This window comes from Tupaia chinensis, unplaced genomic scaffold (genome assembly GCF_000334495.1).
Source record: "Tupaia chinensis unplaced genomic scaffold, TupChi_1.0 Scaffold000341_1, whole genome shotgun sequence".
Classification (NCBI taxonomy): domain Eukaryota; kingdom Metazoa; phylum Chordata; class Mammalia; order Scandentia; family Tupaiidae; genus Tupaia; species Tupaia belangeri.
Genome location: NW_006159835.1, coordinates 2886290 through 2904137, shown reverse-complemented (window position 1 = coordinate 2904137; position 17848 = coordinate 2886290). Strand labels below are relative to the sequence as shown.

Here is a 17848-nt window from a genome sequence, read left to right as displayed (position 1 = left end):
TTTTTTAAAGATTTTTGCCATAGGGCTTGTGTGCTTACTGGAGAGACAGAGACAGGGAGAGTATGAAGTCACCCCTAGGGGGGATGGCCACACTGCAGTCTTTTCTCCTCCATTCTCAGGATTTTGGGCACATACACACATTTGCCTTGTGTGTTTTTCTTTTCTTCTATTTCTTTCTTTCTTTTTTATTTTATTTTATTTTTTTAAAGGTTTTTGCCATAAGGCACATGCATACACTAGAGAGACAGTGAGAGGGAAAGAAAAAAATCACTCCCCCGGGGGATAGCCACACTGCAGTTCCTTCTCCTTCTGGGATTTTGAGTTTCAAACCACTGGGTCAAGAACTGAAATCAGGGACCAGCAGTTAGCGTGATGGCTATGTCGCTGGACTCCCATGTATTGGACCGCAGTTCAAGTCCCAGACCTGGTGGCTTAAAACTCATGCTCAGTGCATGTGCATGTGTGCCCAAGATCCCGGGAGGAGAATGGAGGAGAAGGGATTGCGGCATGGCCATCCCCCCTGGGGGTGATTTCTTGCTTTCTGTCTCTCTGTCTCTCTCTTTCTGGCGAGCGCATGCTCCCTATAGCAAAAACCTCTCCAAAAAAAAAAAAAAGAACTCAAATCACACAGTCAGCCATGTATTTTTCAAGGCCTTAACCTCCACACAACCTACTGACTCTAATTAGTAACTTTTAATGCTCTGCACACTTTTTTTTTTTTAGTTGCCAGTGTATGTATGTGTGCTTTTCAGAGAGACAAAGAGTGGGAGAAAGCATCTTCCCAAAGGGGTATGATCACACTCTATCTCTTCTTCATTTGTCCATTCTGTCAGAATTTTTAAAAATTTAACTTTATTAATTTATTCATTCATTTCATTTTTTAATTTGACCAGAGAAGGGACAGAGAGGGGGTGGGAGGAGAAAGCGAGAAAACAGCTACCAGGTCTGGGACTTGAACCACAGTCAGCCATGTGGGAGTCCAGCATCCATAACCACTACGCCCCCGGCCTGCCCCCAATTCTGTCAGAATTTTGAGCAGGCATGCCTGGGATTTTTTATTTTTTATTATTTTACCTTTTAGCTTTATTATCAGTTAAATAATCTGTTCAGAAATGTGTTGTCATGAGGCCGGCAGGTGGTGCACCAGGATTCAAACCACACTGTTAGCCATGTGGAGTCCAGCTAACTTAACCACCACCACAGCTGACTTGCTCATCATTTTCATTTTTTTTAAATGTTAAATGCAACAATTTTGAAACATTGTTTTCAATTTATACAATTTGTGTTGTGAGAATAAGAAACAAAAACTCAGCTCAGTGAAAAATAAAAACTTGTACTTAATGGAAAGTAGACACAATTCTGTGAAGAAAAAAAGCAGGATATGATAGGTACTTATAGTCTCACCTTTGCAAAATGTACATAAATACACATTTTAATAATAGTAAAATGTATCATTTGTTTTTAAATAATTACTTATTTAATTTTTTAAAAGAATTATTTAACTTTATTGACTTATTTTAATTTGATTAGAGAAGAACAGAGTGTGAGAGAGAGAGGGAAAGTGAAAAAGCAAGCCACCAGATCTGGGACTCAAACTATAGTCGGCCATGTGGAAGTTGAACACCTTTAACCACAATGCCACCTGTTGGCCCCAATAATTGTAAAATTTATCTTTATATTTTAAAAGTTTATTTATTTCTTCATGAGTGAGGAGAGAGATACAGCACCCTCAACAGGGCCTTGATGCCAGGGTCCACCCTCAGCTTCATTCACTCCAGGTTTTCTCAGTGTGCTCTGGGGAATCTCCAGAACCTTCCCATGTGAGTCAGCCTCACAGAATGTCTCTCTCTTTTTTTTTTTTTTTGGCTGCACCACCATCTGGCCCCATATATCTATATTATTAACTGAGTTTTAAACCTAAACCACTTGATTCTTAGCAAAGGTTAATAGAAAAAATATTGCAGTTTGATTTTTGATTTCTGCCTGTGGAGCCTATGAGACCTGTTAAAGTATTCAGACGTCCTGGTAGGTTTCTGCCAACAACACATCTGCTGCTTGTACTTCGTTGTCATCTAGTGATAAAATAATGCGTTGCCCACCCACTGTACTCTTACAAGATGCAGAGCAACAAGCCACAAAGGCACACATGTTTAGCCAGCTGTTGTTGAATAACAATGAAACTATTAAACACTTCACACCTGGACCATCCCTGGGTAATAGTGTTACTCTAATTGAGCACTTTGTTTTTCCTATAGTAGCAAGCATGTACTTGTACAGATCTCCTAGATCTTCTGGTGTCTAGTGACATCTGCTTATGAGGAAGACTCTCTCGATAGTACAGTGACTTAGAACCTAACAAACTCCATGTTTTCCTGTTTCCTTACACTTAGCTTTTGCTTTTTTGTTGTGCTGTTTTTTTTTCCTATTCTTAAAACTCATTATGTGGACTCAAAGATGTTTCAAATACTGATATTTGGAACCAGCAGTTAGCATAATGGCTATGTTGCTAGACTCCCACGTAGTCGACTGTGGTTCATGTCCCAGACCTGGTGGCTTAAAACTCATGCAGGGCGTGTGTGTGTGCGTGCCCAAGATCCTGAGAGGAGAATGGAGGAGAAGGGATTGTGGCGTGACCATCCCCCCCTGGGGGGGGATTTCTCGCTTTTTGTCTCTGCCTCTCTCTGTCTGTCTGGCGAGTGCACGCGCCCTATAGCAAAAAAAACCTCTCCAAAAAAAAAAATTTTAAAAAAAGAAAAAAAATACTGATATTAATTGCATACAGCTTTATAAAAAACATTTTCTTCACAAGACTAGCAGTTAGCATAATGGCTATGTCGCTGGACTCCCATGTAGTTGACCATGGTTTGCATCCCAGACCCAGTGGCTTAAAACTCACACCGGGCGCATGTGCATGCGTGCCCAAGATCCTGAGAGGAGAATGGAGGAGAAGGTATTGCGGCGTGGCCATCCCCCCTTGGGGGGGGGTGATTTCTCACTTTCTGTCTCTCTGTCTCTGTCTGTCTGGCAAGCACATGCGCCCTATGGCAAAAACCTCTCCAAAAAAAAAAAAAAAAAAAGAAAACATTTTCTTCAAAAGAATGAAGGAAAACCAGAGATGAAGAATTGAAGTTTTAATTATTTTTGTGGTAAAACTGTAACTGTTGGGTCAGCCCGGCTGAACAACAGCTCTGGCAGGTCATAGTTGGAAGGCCACTAAAGACCACCTGGGAGCAAAAAACACAGGGTTTGATTTTTTAAATTAATCTATTTTTTAAAATGTCATAGGACAAATGCATGAGACAGAAAGAGGGGGAAAGCAACCCCAAATGGGGCGTGGACCTTCCACAATCTTTCCTCCATTTCTCCATCCCATCAGGATTTAGGGCATGTGTACACATGCATCTGGTGTGTTTTTCAAGGTGCCGGGGCTGGCATTTGTATCCAGGTGGTCATGTGGGATTTGACTCCCTATGCACAGTGCTTAACTGCTGTGTTGTGAGGCCAGCCCAAGAATACAGACATTTGAATAAACTAGTTACTGTGATTTTAATGTTGGGTTGTTTCAGAGTTAGTGACCTCGTAGCAGAGCATTCCCATTTACTCAGAGTGCTGTACCAATTATAAATAAAGATGGATTGCTGTGGTTCTTATTTCTCAAGAACTATGAAGGGTCTGAGATTTTATACTACTTCCAAGCCAACAAGTTAGTTTGCTCTGGTTTCATGGATGCTAGAAGAAGTCATGAGATTCCAGGTCAGTTATCAGTCACGGTAATAGCAGTAGCCAGAATGTCAGCTGGTGAACCAGAATGTTCATTTGCCAGTTCCATCAGACTGGTGCAAAGAGGTCCAGGTGACACCTAAACGTGAAATTGGGTACATTACAGAGAATTCTTAAAAAGTTTTTATCCAAAATGTGTTTATTGGGCTGGTTTCCCACTCATCTTGAGTCAGGATGCTTTTAGTGCTGCTTTGTCCTGAAGGAACATCCTCTGTAAGCCTCGCTTTTCCTCCTGTAGGCTGGCAGAGGACAGTGGAGCAGCCAACGCACAGAACTACCATTCGTGCCTGGCTAAAGACTGGTGATTTTACAGCATCCTGGGCACGTCACATCCATGAAGTAGGAATTTGGGCTCTGCACCAGGCGCTTTTTCTTGTGTTTCCTTCTCTTCTGGAGAGGGATGGAGCTCCTTGGTGAGTGGCATGTTCTAGTGTGGAGGTCATCACTGCTGGAAAGGCCAGAGAAATTATTATACTAGACAGTAAGCAGACTTGACCTCTGCTCCACAGAGTGACACATTTTCTGCCTTCCAAGGCTTTTCACTATGCCACCATTTTTTAAAAGTTAGTTTGGGGACCAGCAGTTAGCATAATGGCTATGTTGCTGGACTCCCACGTGGTTGACCACGGTTCGAGTCCCAAACCCGGTGGCTTAAACTCACGCCGGGCGCGTGTGCGTGCATGCCCAGGATCCCGAGAGGAGAATGGAGGAGAGGGGATTGTGGCGTGGCCATCCCCCCAGGGAGTGATTTCCTGCTTTCTGTCTCTCTGTCTCTCTCTGTCTGTCTGACGAGCGCACGCGCCGTATAGCAAAAACCTCTCAAAACAACAACAACAAAAAGTTAGTTTGGAAGAAAAGCAGTCCACATTTCTGTTCACAAAATTTACACAAAAGTGAGAGACTTACGGAGAATTGTCTCTACTGCTGTCCATTAAGATTTTTCCTTCATACATAATGTTACGTGGATCAACACGTATAGAGCAAATCAGATAAATGTGTTTCTTTCCTTCCTTTTTAAAACATTTCACCAATACCTTGTATCTATATAGCACATTTAAAGGCCAGTCACATCTGTTTTTGTGTTGTCCTCATAGTCTCTATGAAATAAAGCAAGCAATGTCAGCATTAAACAGATAAAAAAATAAAAACATAACTAGCTGCACAAATATTCTGATTGCCAGAATGTGGCAACTTTATTTTATTTCTTAGAGATAGGTTCTTGGTATGTTTTCTAGGCTGCCCTTGAATTTGTGATTCTCTCGTTTCAACCTCCTGAGAAGCTGGAGTTAGAGGTACATGTCACCATGCTTGGCTTTTGGGCGTATTTCTGGGTCATTTAACCTATTCAAAGCTTGATATAAAAATCACATTTTTTCTTTCACAACCATAAGCCAGGTATCACTTCTCAATTTAGTACTGACAGATGATAACTCTTATTTTTATGTCTGCCTAGTACATAGAAGGGCTCAAAAAATATTCCTTAAACGATTGAGTGAACAAGAGTTTTTGTTTGTTTTAACATACTACATTTCCTTTGTTTATGCTAGAGCCCATGAGGATGAGCAAGAGAGAGGAACACCCTCCAAAGGCTCTGTTCCCATGGTGATCCCCTTCAAGCCTTCCAGCCCTCCCACCCATCAGACCTTGGACAGTCTCACAAGTGCCTGGTATGTTTCAGGCTGACCTGGTCGAGAATTAGAGTCACAGCCACTGCACAGGATCTGTCTTTTCTTGACAGTGCATTTCCATTGTGCCCAAGACAACTTTTCTTACACTCAAATGATCAAGTTCTAACACATGTGACTGCATCCCTTAAAAAGTCAGGCTGCTACATTAATTACTCTGAATACTTTTGGGTAACAGATTTAGCCTGCATGATTTATAATTTACAATTTTCTATATACGAAATAACTTAATTATCTCTTTTATGTAAACGGTGACATCAGTGTGGACATTTATAGCATTTTTTTTAAGGACTAAAACAGCCACTTGAATTTAGTGATTTTATTTGCATTTCTAGGAATTCTGACTCTTTTCAAATCTGTGTGGTCATTTAAAAATATATTGTTTGTCAAGATTCGGTATCTGAAAATACATTTTTGTGACGTTCTTGAAGATGTAAATTCTGTCATTTTTCTGCTTATTTTCATTCATGATAGCTTTTAGCTTTTTTCATGTGTTTATAATTGCATTGAGAGCTCATCTAATCTCTTTGTGCCATGGATTTTTTACTTATTCACCCTTTTGCCGAGGAGAAAGCTCTCTGAAGGTTGCAGCTTTATACAGGAAATCTGTTTCCTCTCTGCCTTGTATGGGCCTCAGGCTTTGCCTTCTGTCGTATGTGATCAGTTAACTCCACTGATTTTTCAACCCCCTCTTGGTTCTTGGCCTTTTTGCTATTTTGTGAAATTCACCATTTATTTAAAATGATGCATGTTCTATTTATCTAACATTTTAAACGTATTATCTATTTTATTTATCATTATTACTTTTTTTGAGAGAGAGAAATTTTTGGTATAGGGCACATGTGCTTGCTGGAGAGACAGAAACAGAAAGCAAGAAATCACCCCCTAGGGGAGATGGTCACACCACAATCCCTTCTCCTCCAGTCTCCTCTTAGGATTTTGGGCATGGATGAACATGTACCCAGCATTAGTTTTAAGCCACTGGGTCTGGGACTTAAACCACGGTTGACTATGTGGGAGTCTAGCAACATAACCATTTCACCATCGGTTGACTACGTGGGAGTAGTTGACTACGTGGGAGTCTAGCAACATAACCATTTCACCATGGTCCCATTATTACTATTTTTTAACTTACTATAGTTATTAGAGACAGAGAGAGAGGAGAAAAGTGAAAAAACAAGCTCCCAGGTCTGGGACTTGAACCACAATTGGTCATATGGAGTCCAGCACCCTACCCATCACACCACCTGCTGACCCATCCGACTTTTTTTTTTTTTTTTGGAGAGGTTTTTGCTATAGGGCGCATGTGCTTGCCAAAAAGAGAAAGATAGACAGAAAACAAGAAATCCTCCCGCCCAGAAGGGATGGCCATGCTGCAATCCATTTTTCCCTCGGGATCTTGGGCTCACGCCAGCATGAGTTGAAGCCACTGAGTCTGGGACTTGAACCACAGTCAAACTACATGAGAGCCCAGCGACATAGCCATTATGTCAACTGCTAGTCCTGCCATCCAGTATTTTTAAATGTCTCTTAAGAGATTCTTTTTAGGATATTTTGTCAACCATGTTCTCAAAAATTAAAGTCTCCAGTTATGTTAATTCAGTATTGCTAAAGTTACTGTGCATGATGGATGTAAATATATAATTCATAGGAACACAGTCAGCCTTTTTGTATCAGTATTTGTCATTGTAAAAATACATTCTATTCTGTGTGTGTGTGTGTGTGTGTGTGTGTGTGTGTACATGTGTTTAAGCTTATGTATTTCCTTCTTCCACGAGGAAGAGAGACCATGAAAGATGAGAGAGAAGAGTGAGAGACAGGCACCTCTAGCAGGTGTTGGATGCTACCGTTCAACCCTAGCTTCAGCCAGCCCAGATCATAGACACGTACAGAGCGTGCTCAGGGAAGTCTCTGGGTGTGACCCTGGAACCTTCCCACAGCCTTGTCGAGTATTGTGTTGTAACTGTGTCTCTGTCCAGTCCCAAAATATATACTTTTTTTTTTTTACCTGATAAGTGGGTGTTGAAGTTTGAAATTCTGTTGATAGGTTGGAGAGATTAAAAATATATTAATAAAAACTAATTATTAATCTAGGCTGCCATGACCCAGAGAAGTAGTGAATTTTTGTATGTACTTATTTTAAGGAAACTGAAATGTAATTGTTACTTTTTTTTTTTTTTAAGAATTATTTATTTAGGGGTTGACAGGTGATATGATGGTTAAAGGTACTGGATTCCCACATGGCCAACTGCAGTTCAAGTCCTGAACTTGGCGGGGTTGTTTCTCATTTTCCTTTCATTTTCCTTTTCTCTCTGTCTCTGTCTCTGTCTGGTCAAATTAAAAAATAATAATAATAACAAATGGAATTAAATAAATAAATAATTCTCTTTTTTTTTTTTTAAGAATCATTTTATTCAACTTTTATTTATTTATTTATTTTAATTTGACCAGAGAGGTACAGAGTGAGAGAGAGAGAAAGTGAGAAAGCAAGTCGCCAGGTCCGGGACTCAAACTGTGGTCACCCAAGTGGGAGTCCAGCACTTCTAGCCACCATGCCACCTGTTGGCCCCAATAAATAATTCTTTAAAAATTATTATCTAATTTTATTATTACTGTTTTTTAATTTGCTATAGGGCACATGCACTCCCGAGAGAGAGAAGTGAAAAGGTAAATTGCCAGGTCCAGGACTCGAACTGTGGTCAGCCATGTGGGAGTCCAGTGCCTCAACCACCATACTGCAGTGCTGGCCCATAATTGTTACTTTCATTTTAGAAACTCTTTATCATTTAAAGAGGGTATGATGTTTATTATAATTGTTAATTTGTTTTTAATTAGAGTCTTCTGGGTAACATTTTTGATACATTATACTTCAAGGCAAAAATACAGACTATTTTATATTTCTTGGAAGAGAAGGAACCACTTACTGGGAAGCTCTTTCTGATTATTTGAATTTTGTTATGCAAGTTTAATTAAAAATTAGAATTAAATTAGAATTATAAGAGCTTGTGAAAGGAAATAGAAAAGATAAGAAATAAAAGGTAAGCACTTAGCCCTAGTGCAAGGGGTATGTGACAGACCCACATGTGGTGGTTGAGTCTTTCCATTTACCACCCTGGAAGTACATTCAGAATTTCCCCCTCAATTTGGCTGCTTTTAGGCAGTGAAATCAACATTACTCAGGCTTAATTTGAATTCACTGGGGATATTTGTCCTCATTTCTTTTGAAAGATAAAATTGGAGAGCAGATAGCTGGATTCTTGAATTACTTATTTCTAATCTCAGTTATTTGCTGAGATGACCTATAGAAAATTCCCATTCCACCCCCCCCCCTTTTTTTAAACTAAGGTACTCTAAGACTATCTTTGTTTAGCATTTAAATACTTATACTAGCGACTGAGGGGCAAGAGGGTAGAATATCTACATGAAAGTTATTATGAAAATCCCTGAACTCCCAGGGGACAATAAGGGGAAATTTTGACTACAGCTGCTTCACTTCTGTAATGACTGATCAGGGATGCAAATCAAGATCAAATCTGTACAGATTTGCTGGGCTGTTATTGCTAAAGTCCTAGGTTTGAGTTTCAATATTGGATGTGGAGAAAAGGGTAGAACTTGATCTTCATGAGTATTAAAATTAGTCTCCGAAATGAAAAATCAGGATAAATCTTCTATTTTGTGTAGTTCATCCATGGCATTTTCTTATGTGTTTTCTTACTTTACTTTGTATAGTTCTGTGTTGCTACATATCATTTTCCCGAGACCCATGAACTTACATGATTTCAGGTTGTAGGGAAGAAAAAAAGGCTCCTTCCTCACCCACTGTAAGGTTCATGGCTGACACTCCTATTACAAAAGACAGATAAACGAGAAAATAATATAGATTTATTTCATGTAAGTCTTGTGTAACATAGGAGCCTTTAGTAATAAAGACCCAAAGACCCAAGGAAAACTTACTTTTGACTCAGATTTGATGAAGAAAGGACAATTCTTAGTGTATTTGTTTTGTTTTGTTTTGTTTTTTGGTATTTGTTATAAGGTGCCTGGGCTGTCCAGAGAGAGTCAGAGAGAGAGGGAAAATTGAGAAATCACACCCCGGGGGGGAATGGCTATGCTGTAACCCTTTCTCCATTCTCCTCTCAGGATTTTGGGCCTGCATGCACATGAGCCTGGCATGATTTTCAAGCCTCCAGGTCTAGTACTTGAACTGTGGAGTTGCCCATGTGAGATTCATATGTCTTAACCCCCACACCACCTGCTGCCCCCAAAGGACAGTTGTATAGAAGTATAATTGGAATATGACCCAGTGATATTAAACTGGGGGGCCTGTTTAAGAAGCCCTATTTGTTCAAATTCTTCTTGACATTTCTGTGTGACATTGCTTTCCTCTGGATGTAAGACAGGACACCTGTCACATGAGGCTTTTCAAGAAAGGTCAAAGAGACCTTTTTGCTTCTAAGCTTTTCTTAATTTCCTTCAGCCTAAAGTACACAGTATGTCAAGATGCCATATTTTAGGATATCATGTTCAGAGTCCCAACAAGGTCACTAATGATAGCACTTGTACTATAATTGATTTCTGTGAATTCTTAGTTCCATTTCCGATGTATAGTATACCCAGTACCTTCTCAAATTCCAGTGAATGATGAAACATGCTGATCACAGTGTCACCTCCAAAGTCATTCAGTTTGTCATCCCAGTTAATTGAGAAAGGATAAACGCATAGGTCAATATAATAGAATGTAGAGTTTAAAATTAGACACCCAGATACATGGTAGTTGATTTTCAGCAAAGATGACTCAGTGGAGACAGGGTAGTCTTTTCAAGTGGGACTGGAACAATTAGACAGGCATCGTGTTGAGGGGGAAAAAAGAACATAAGCCATACCTTGAACCACATACAAAAATTGATTCAAAATAGATGATAAAACCTCCCAGATAAATATATATTTAATTGCCAAGAGACACATGTGCTCAGCAGAGAGAGAAAACACCACTTCATGTGATGTGGTCATACTGCAAACCTTTTTCCTCTCTTCCCCCCCCATCAGAATGTGGGGCATATATGCATACATGTCCAACATGTTGTTTAAACTGCCAGGGCCAGGATTCAAACCATGGTTAGCTCTATGGTACTCGACTCCCTATGCACTGTGCCTAACCACTGTGCTGCAGGGCTGGCCTATCTCCCAGGTATTTTCTTTAAATTTCTAGCTTCTCTTATTCTTTAAACAGTGCCTTTTGCAGAGCAAAGGAAGAAAATAGGGAGAAATGCTTGTGATCTTGAGTTAGGCAAAGAATTCTTAGATATGATATCAGAAGATATAATCCATAAAAGAAAAAGATAAATAAAACTGTATTAAAATTAAATTTTGGGAGCAGCAGGTGGCATGATGGTTAAGGCACTATACTCCCACTTGACTGACCACTATTTGAGTCCTGGGCCTGGTGGCTTGCTTTCACCCTTTCTCTCTCTCTTGCTCTCTCTCTCTCTCTCTCTGTCTCTCTCTGGTAATCACTTATAGCAAATTAGAAAATAATGATTTTATTTTTTAATTAAAAACTTCTGGGCTAGCTCCATAGTGCAGTGGTAATGCGCTGCTCAAGAGAAGCCAGATCCCACATGGTGACTGTGGTTCAAATTCCCTGGCCATCAGCATGAAACATGTTGGGCATGATTGGGAGGACCCATGATCTGACAGACTGGAGGGCTGGAGGAAAAAAATCACGGTGTGTCCAGAGCCTGTGGAAGGTATTCATCTATCTCTTTTTTTGTTTAAGAGGTTTTTTTTTTAAATTATTTATTTATTTTTACATTTTCCCACATTTACTTTACATATCAAAACATATTTTGCTTATAGTCCATAGTTCTTGAGAGTTAATAAACAACTTTCAAAATTAAAAAAAAATCCATTTTAGAGATAATGTTAGAAATATTTGTTATAATTTTGTTTATGACTCTATAACAACAGAGACAGTATGGTTTTAAATATTTTTGGGAAAATATTTACATGTCAGCGACTCAAAGTGTTGAAAAGCAAACACCCAGCACACAGTTCACATATAAACCTTCTCAATTTAGCCCTGCCTACTAGATATTCTGTGATATACCATCTGCTAGCAAAGATCAGTCTCTTTTCCTTTCTTCAAAGTCTTCCTCAAGGTAATCCTCTGGTTGTGGCTGCACTTTTCCAATCTCTACTGATTATAATGCTGGACTAGAAAAGTCCAAGTTATTTTATGGTACAAATTCTTTCATATAGCTTCTCTAATCAAGAGAGTTTTTTGTTGTAGTTCTTTGCTTTTTGTTTGTTTGTTTGTTTTGCTATAGGGCACGTGTACTTACCAGAGAGACAAAGAAATAGAAAGCAAGAAATCACCCCCCCCCTAGGGAGGGGGGGACTGTCCATGCTGAAATCCCTTTTCCTTCATTCTCCTCTCGGGATTTTGGGCACACATGTACACATGCCTACCATGAGTTTGAAGCCACCGGGTCCAGACTTGAAACTGTAGTCTACTACGTGTGAGTCCAGTGACATAACCATTACTCTATCTGCTGATTCCCATCTCTCTCTTTTAATGTGGTTATGCTCATGTTCTGTCATGAATAAAGGAAATATATGTTTGTAAAAATTAGAAATTTCTGGGGACCAGCAGGTGGTATGGTTGTTAAGGTGCTGGACACTCCCACATGGCCGACCATGGTTTGAGTCCTGGACCTGGCAACTTGCTTTCTCATTCTTCCTCTCTCTCTGTCTCTCTCTGGTCAAATTAAAATAAATGAATGAATAAATAAAACAAAATAAATAATTATATTTAAAAAATTAGAAATTTCTGGGACTAGCAGATAGTACAATGGTTACAGCACTGGGTGCCCACATGGCCAACCTTGGTTCTAGTCCCAGACCCAGTGGCTTCAAATATACCAGGCACATGTGTGTGTGTGTGCTCAAAATTCCAAGAGGAGACTGAAAGAGAAAGGACTGCAGCATGGCCATCCTTCTGAGGGGTGATTTCTCACTTACTGTCTCTCTCTGGCAAGCAAAATTCTTTCTTAAAAAAAAAAAAGTAAGAATTTCTGTTCCCTTAAAGATACCTTTAAGGGACTTAGAGATAGCCAGACACTAAAAAGCAGTGTGGCAGTGTGTCGTGTGTGTGTGTGTGTGTGTGTGTGTGTGTGTGTGTGTATGTGTGCATGTGTATGTGTATATATATGATAAATGCTTTATATCTAGAACATTTGAAGAATTTTTTTGTAACTCAGGAATACGATAACTCACAAAAGAAATTGTCAAAGATTAAGGCAGGAATCACACCAATGAAGATGCATCAGTGGCAGATAAGCACATGAAAAGATACTCAGCATCATCAATTATTAGGAGAATGCAAATTAGAACCATAGTGAAATTGTACTACCTATCTGTTAATGTGCCTATTTTCTTTTTTATTTTTCTTTCTTGCTAGAGGGCAATTGTGTGTGGAGATGGTGGGCAAGAAAGCAGCCCCCATGAGGGATGATCACACTGTTATCTCTTCTCCAATTCTCCTTTGGGGATCTTGGACATGCATATACATGTGCCTGGTATATTTTTAGTCCTCCAGGTTCATAACAAACTCTGCCCTCAGCCGTCTAGGATCCAGCCACCCTAACTACCAAACCACCATCTGGCCCAGTGGCTGAGATTTTTAAAAACTGGTAATTCTAAGTGTGGACAAGGATGTGATTGCAGTTGAGACTTTACAGACTTTTTTAGAGATGTTTTTGCTATAGGGTGCAGAGACAGAGAGGGAGAAAGTAAGAAATCATCTCCCAGAGGGGATGGCCATGCCACAATCCCTTCTCCTGCATTATTCTCTTAGGATTTGGGGCACGCATGTATATAATTTGTCAGGTCTGGACTCAAACTGCGGTTAGCCATGTGGGAGTTTAGCACCTTAACTACTACACCACCTGCTGGCCCTGCAATTGAGACTCTTACACATTACTGCTGGGACCAGAAACAGTACATTTGAAAAGCATTTTGGCAGCTTTTTTTTTTTTTTTTAAGAATTATTTTATTTATTTATTTATTTATTTAAATTTGACCAGAGAGGGACAGAATGCGAAAGAGAGAGAGTGAACGTGAGAAATCAAGTTGCCAGGTCCAGGACTCAAACCACAGTCAGCCATGTGGGAGCCCACCACACCACCTGTCAGCCCCTGGCAACTTATTATTATAGAACTAAACACATACGTACTCTATGGCTCAGCAATTGTACTCTTAGGTATTTATTTACCAAATGAAGTAAAAAATTATCTTCATATAAAAACCTGTACACAAGCATTTATAGCAGCTTTATTTTCATTGTTGGGAGTATGTGTACCTGCCAGAGGCACAGAGAGAAAGGGGTGTGGTCATACCACAATTCTTTCTCTTCCATTTCTCCATTTCATCAGGATTATGAGCATGCACAAAAATACACCCGGTGTGGTTTTTCCAGCCTCTGGGGCTGGAATTTGAACTGCATTTGGCTCTGTGGGATCTAGCTTTCTATGCGTAGCATTTAACCACTGTGCTATGGGGCCAGCTCTCTATAGCAGCTTTTTAATAATTAGCAAAAATGCCCTTCAGTGGGGACCAGCAGTTGGCATAATGGCTATGTCGCTGCACTCTCATGTAGTTGACTGCAGTTGAGTCCTGGACCTGGTGGCTTAAACTCAAGGTGGGCGCGTGTGCGTGTGTGCCTAAGACCCTGAGAGGAGAATGGAGGAGAAGGATTGAGGCGTGGCCATCCCCATGGGGGGTGATTTCTCGCTTTCTGTCTCTGTTTGTCTCTGTCTTTCTGGAAAGTGCATGCGCCCTAGATCAAAAAAAACTCAAAAAAAAAAATAAAATGCCCTTCAGTGGATGAGTGGGTAACTTATGAGGGTCCCTCTGGTGGAATACAAAGAATAAGAAGGAATTAGTTACTAAATACTCAGTAACAATACTGAATTTAAGTAAAAGAAGATACTGAAAAAAGGCTACATTCTATGCATTTCCTTTTATATGACACTTGTGAAAGGCAAACCTGTATGAGTAGTAAACAGATTACTGACTGTTAGGGTGTGGTGTGAAGAGAGGATTGACTACAGAGGGTTCCGAGGGAATTTTCTGTTGCTATTACAGTTCCATATCTTGATTGTGGAGATAATTATATGATTATATGCATTTGTCAGAATTCATAGACCCATATGCTAAAACAGGTAAATTTTGCAATGTATAGATTTTATATCAAAAGAAGTAGAAAATTCTTAGGGATAAAGAAACAGTTGAAACTAAAAGTAACAGCTGAAAATTACAGCAAGGATAACAGTTACCTCTAAGAGTAAGATTGGAGGGTGCAGTTGGGAAGGACGGTTCAAAAATAGTCATATTTATTGGCCAGCAAGTAGCGTGGTAGTTAAGGCACTGGGATCCCACATGGCTGACCACAGTTCAAGTCCCAGACCTGGTGGCTTGAACATCACTCCAGGTGGTGTGTGTATATGCCCAAAATCCCAAGAGAAGAATGGAGGGGTATGGATTGTGGCATGACCATCCCCCCTGGGGGGTGATTTCTTGCTTTCTCTCTTTCTGGTGAGCACACGCGCCCTATAGCAAAAACCTCTCAAAAAAAAAAAAGATAATGATATTATTCATTCTTAAGCTATGAAAAAGATACCAAAGGCCTTTTTGTTTGTTTTTGCTAGAGCATATATACTCTTGCCAGAGAGAGAGAAAGAGGTAGAAAGGACCCAGTAACAGGGAGGGTCAGTGGTCACACCACAATCCCTTCTCTATTTCTCCATCCAGTAGGTATTTTGGGCATGCATACACATGCCCATATGCTTTTCAAGTCACTCAGACCACGATTCGAATCCTGCAGATGGCTACACTCTTTTAACCAGACTACAGAGCTGCCCACAAAGACCTTCTTAGAGAATAGGGATACTACTATCAAAGTCAATTCAACTTTATTAAATAATTTGTCTAGAACCATAATATTTATATCTTAGGAAAATGTGTGGTTCACATAACAAAGGCACTCCACTTCTCCCCCCTTACCCCGCCAAATGTGCTAGAGGGCACTTGTGCTCATGGAGAAAGACAGAGAGAGAAAGAGAGCGAGCACCCCTCGCCCCAAGGGAATGGTCCCACCACAGTCCATCTCCTCCATTTCTCCCCTTGGGGATTTTGGGCACACGTGCACAAGCATCCAGGGTGCTTTTGAAGCCACCATGTCCAGGACTGAACTGCACGATTGGCATGTGGGAACCAACGGCCCTAACCACCAGGCCACTTGACAGCCAGAAGGCACATATGTTACATTTTGTCTCTACTCATACTTTTTCTGGTGTTGACTTAAAATTTAATTATTTTTACTGCCAGAGGACACATGCACTAACCAGAGTGAGAAAGAGGGAAAACGAATGGGTATGATCACCCCATAAATCTTTTTTCTCCATTCTTTCTTCCCATCTGGATTTTGGGTATGCATGCACACACAACTGACATATTTTTCAAGCTGAAAGGTCTGAGATTCAAAATATGGTCAGCCATATAGGATCTGGCTTTAGTAACTGCTAGGTTTTAGGGCCAGCTCCAGATTAGACTTTTTTTTTTTTTTTTTCCCATATGGTGTTTGTGCTTGCTGGAAAGAAATAGAGAGAGATAGAAGGAAAGTGAGAAATCACACACACACACACACACACACACACACACACACCCTGGAGGGATGACGTGCCACAATCCCTCTTCCTCCAACCTCCTCTCTGGATTTTGGGCATACACACATATGCACCGGTGTGATTTTCGTGCTGCTGGATCTGGGACTTGAACTGCAGTTGGCCATATAGGAGTCCTGTGCCTTATCCATTATGCCACCTGCTGACCCACAGATTAGACTTTTTTTTTTTTTTTGAGAGGTTTTTGCTATAGGGCGTGTGTGCTCGCCAGACAGAGAGAGAGAGATAGAAAGCGAGAAATCACCCCCCAGGGGGGATGGTCACACCGCAGTCCCTTCCCCTCCATTTTCCTCTCGGGATCTTGGGCATGTACGCACAAGTGCCCAGCATGAGTTTTAAACCACCGGTCTGGGATGCGAACTGCGGTCGACTACGTGGGAGTCCAGCGACATAGCCATTACGCTAACTGCTGGTCCCCAGATTAGACTTTTAATGACTTGACTCAGATCTTTTAGAAAGAAAGAAAGAAAGAAAGAAACTGGTTACTAGGAAGAAAAAGCCCCAGCTCCTTTAACTGCGAGGCTACAGAGATGGCGCAACATCAGTTTTTTGTTTGTTTGTCTTCATAGTTTTTGCTATAGGGTTCATGTGCTTGCCAGGTATAGACAGACGGAGGGAAAGGGAAGTGAGTAAACACCCCCCAGAAGAGATGACCACACGGCCATCCCTCCTCCATTCTCCTCTTGGGATTTTGGGTACACACACAGACAGACACACACACACACACACACACAAACACATATGTCTGGCATGTTTCTCAAGCAACACAGTTGGCCTTGTGGGATCCAGCCACCTTAACTTCGCTACCTGCTGGCGCCCAACATCAAATTTTAAAGAATTATTTTATTTATTTATTTATTTATTTATTTATTTATTTATTTATTTATTTATTTATTTTAATTTGACCAGAGAGGGACAGAGTGAGAGAGAGGAGAAAAGTGAGAATGCAGCCGCCAGGTCGAACCGCAGTAGGCCATGTGGGAGTCCAGCACCCTTAAGCACCACGCCACCTGTAGGCCCCACCAACATGAAATTTTAACATGACATTAACTGTGTGTTCTAGGACTCTAGAGCAAGGACAGAAGCAAATATGAGAGTTTTGAAAATTTTCAGTGAGATGGCCAAAATAAGTTAACTATCTGATATGAAATTATATGACAGGAAGAGACGCTCCCATTGAATAAGGCCAGGCACTTTATTTGACTTGAGAAAATAGTTGAAGTTGAGGTAGTATTACGAGTAGAAGCTCCAGCAGAGGGTTGGTTGGGCTGGTAGAGGGACATTACAGGGGTAGTACTGGAGAGGAAGGGCTGCCCTCCTCCTCAGTTTCCTTATTAGCATAACTGTTCTAGGGGCCTACAGTGAACTACCTCTTTAGCATAGATTATCAGGGCCCACCATAAATAACAAAGACCCTTTATCACTCAGGATATTCCAAGAGTTAAATGCGTCTGCCAGAACTTGGGACAAGCACCTGTCAAATTTTGTATTGTACCACACTCTGAACCCAGAGGTCTAAACAGTAATCAAGTTCTTTACTTTCTGTGTTTGACATCGTCTCTGAACAGCATTATCTGTTTGTCTTCTCTGTTTCGTCTGTTATCATTTTCTCAGCACAGGGAGAACTGAGAACCCAGTGAT

General features: G+C 40.5%; 1 protein-coding gene and 1 long non-coding RNA gene across 4 annotated transcripts in view; one reads left to right on the top strand and one right to left on the bottom strand.

The window, feature by feature from the left end:
- The window catches only part of COMMD1 (copper metabolism domain containing 1), a 250610-nt gene that overhangs the window by 83061 nt on the left and 149701 nt on the right, over window positions 1–17848 (top strand). The window lies entirely within an intron of this gene.
- LOC102471139 (uncharacterized) lies at window positions 3902–9310 on the bottom strand. Its single transcript, XR_335111.1, has 2 exons — window positions 9239–9310; window positions 3902–4228 (listed from the first exon to the last, which is right to left on the bottom strand). It is a non-coding gene; the product is annotated as an uncharacterized LOC102471139 (long non-coding RNA).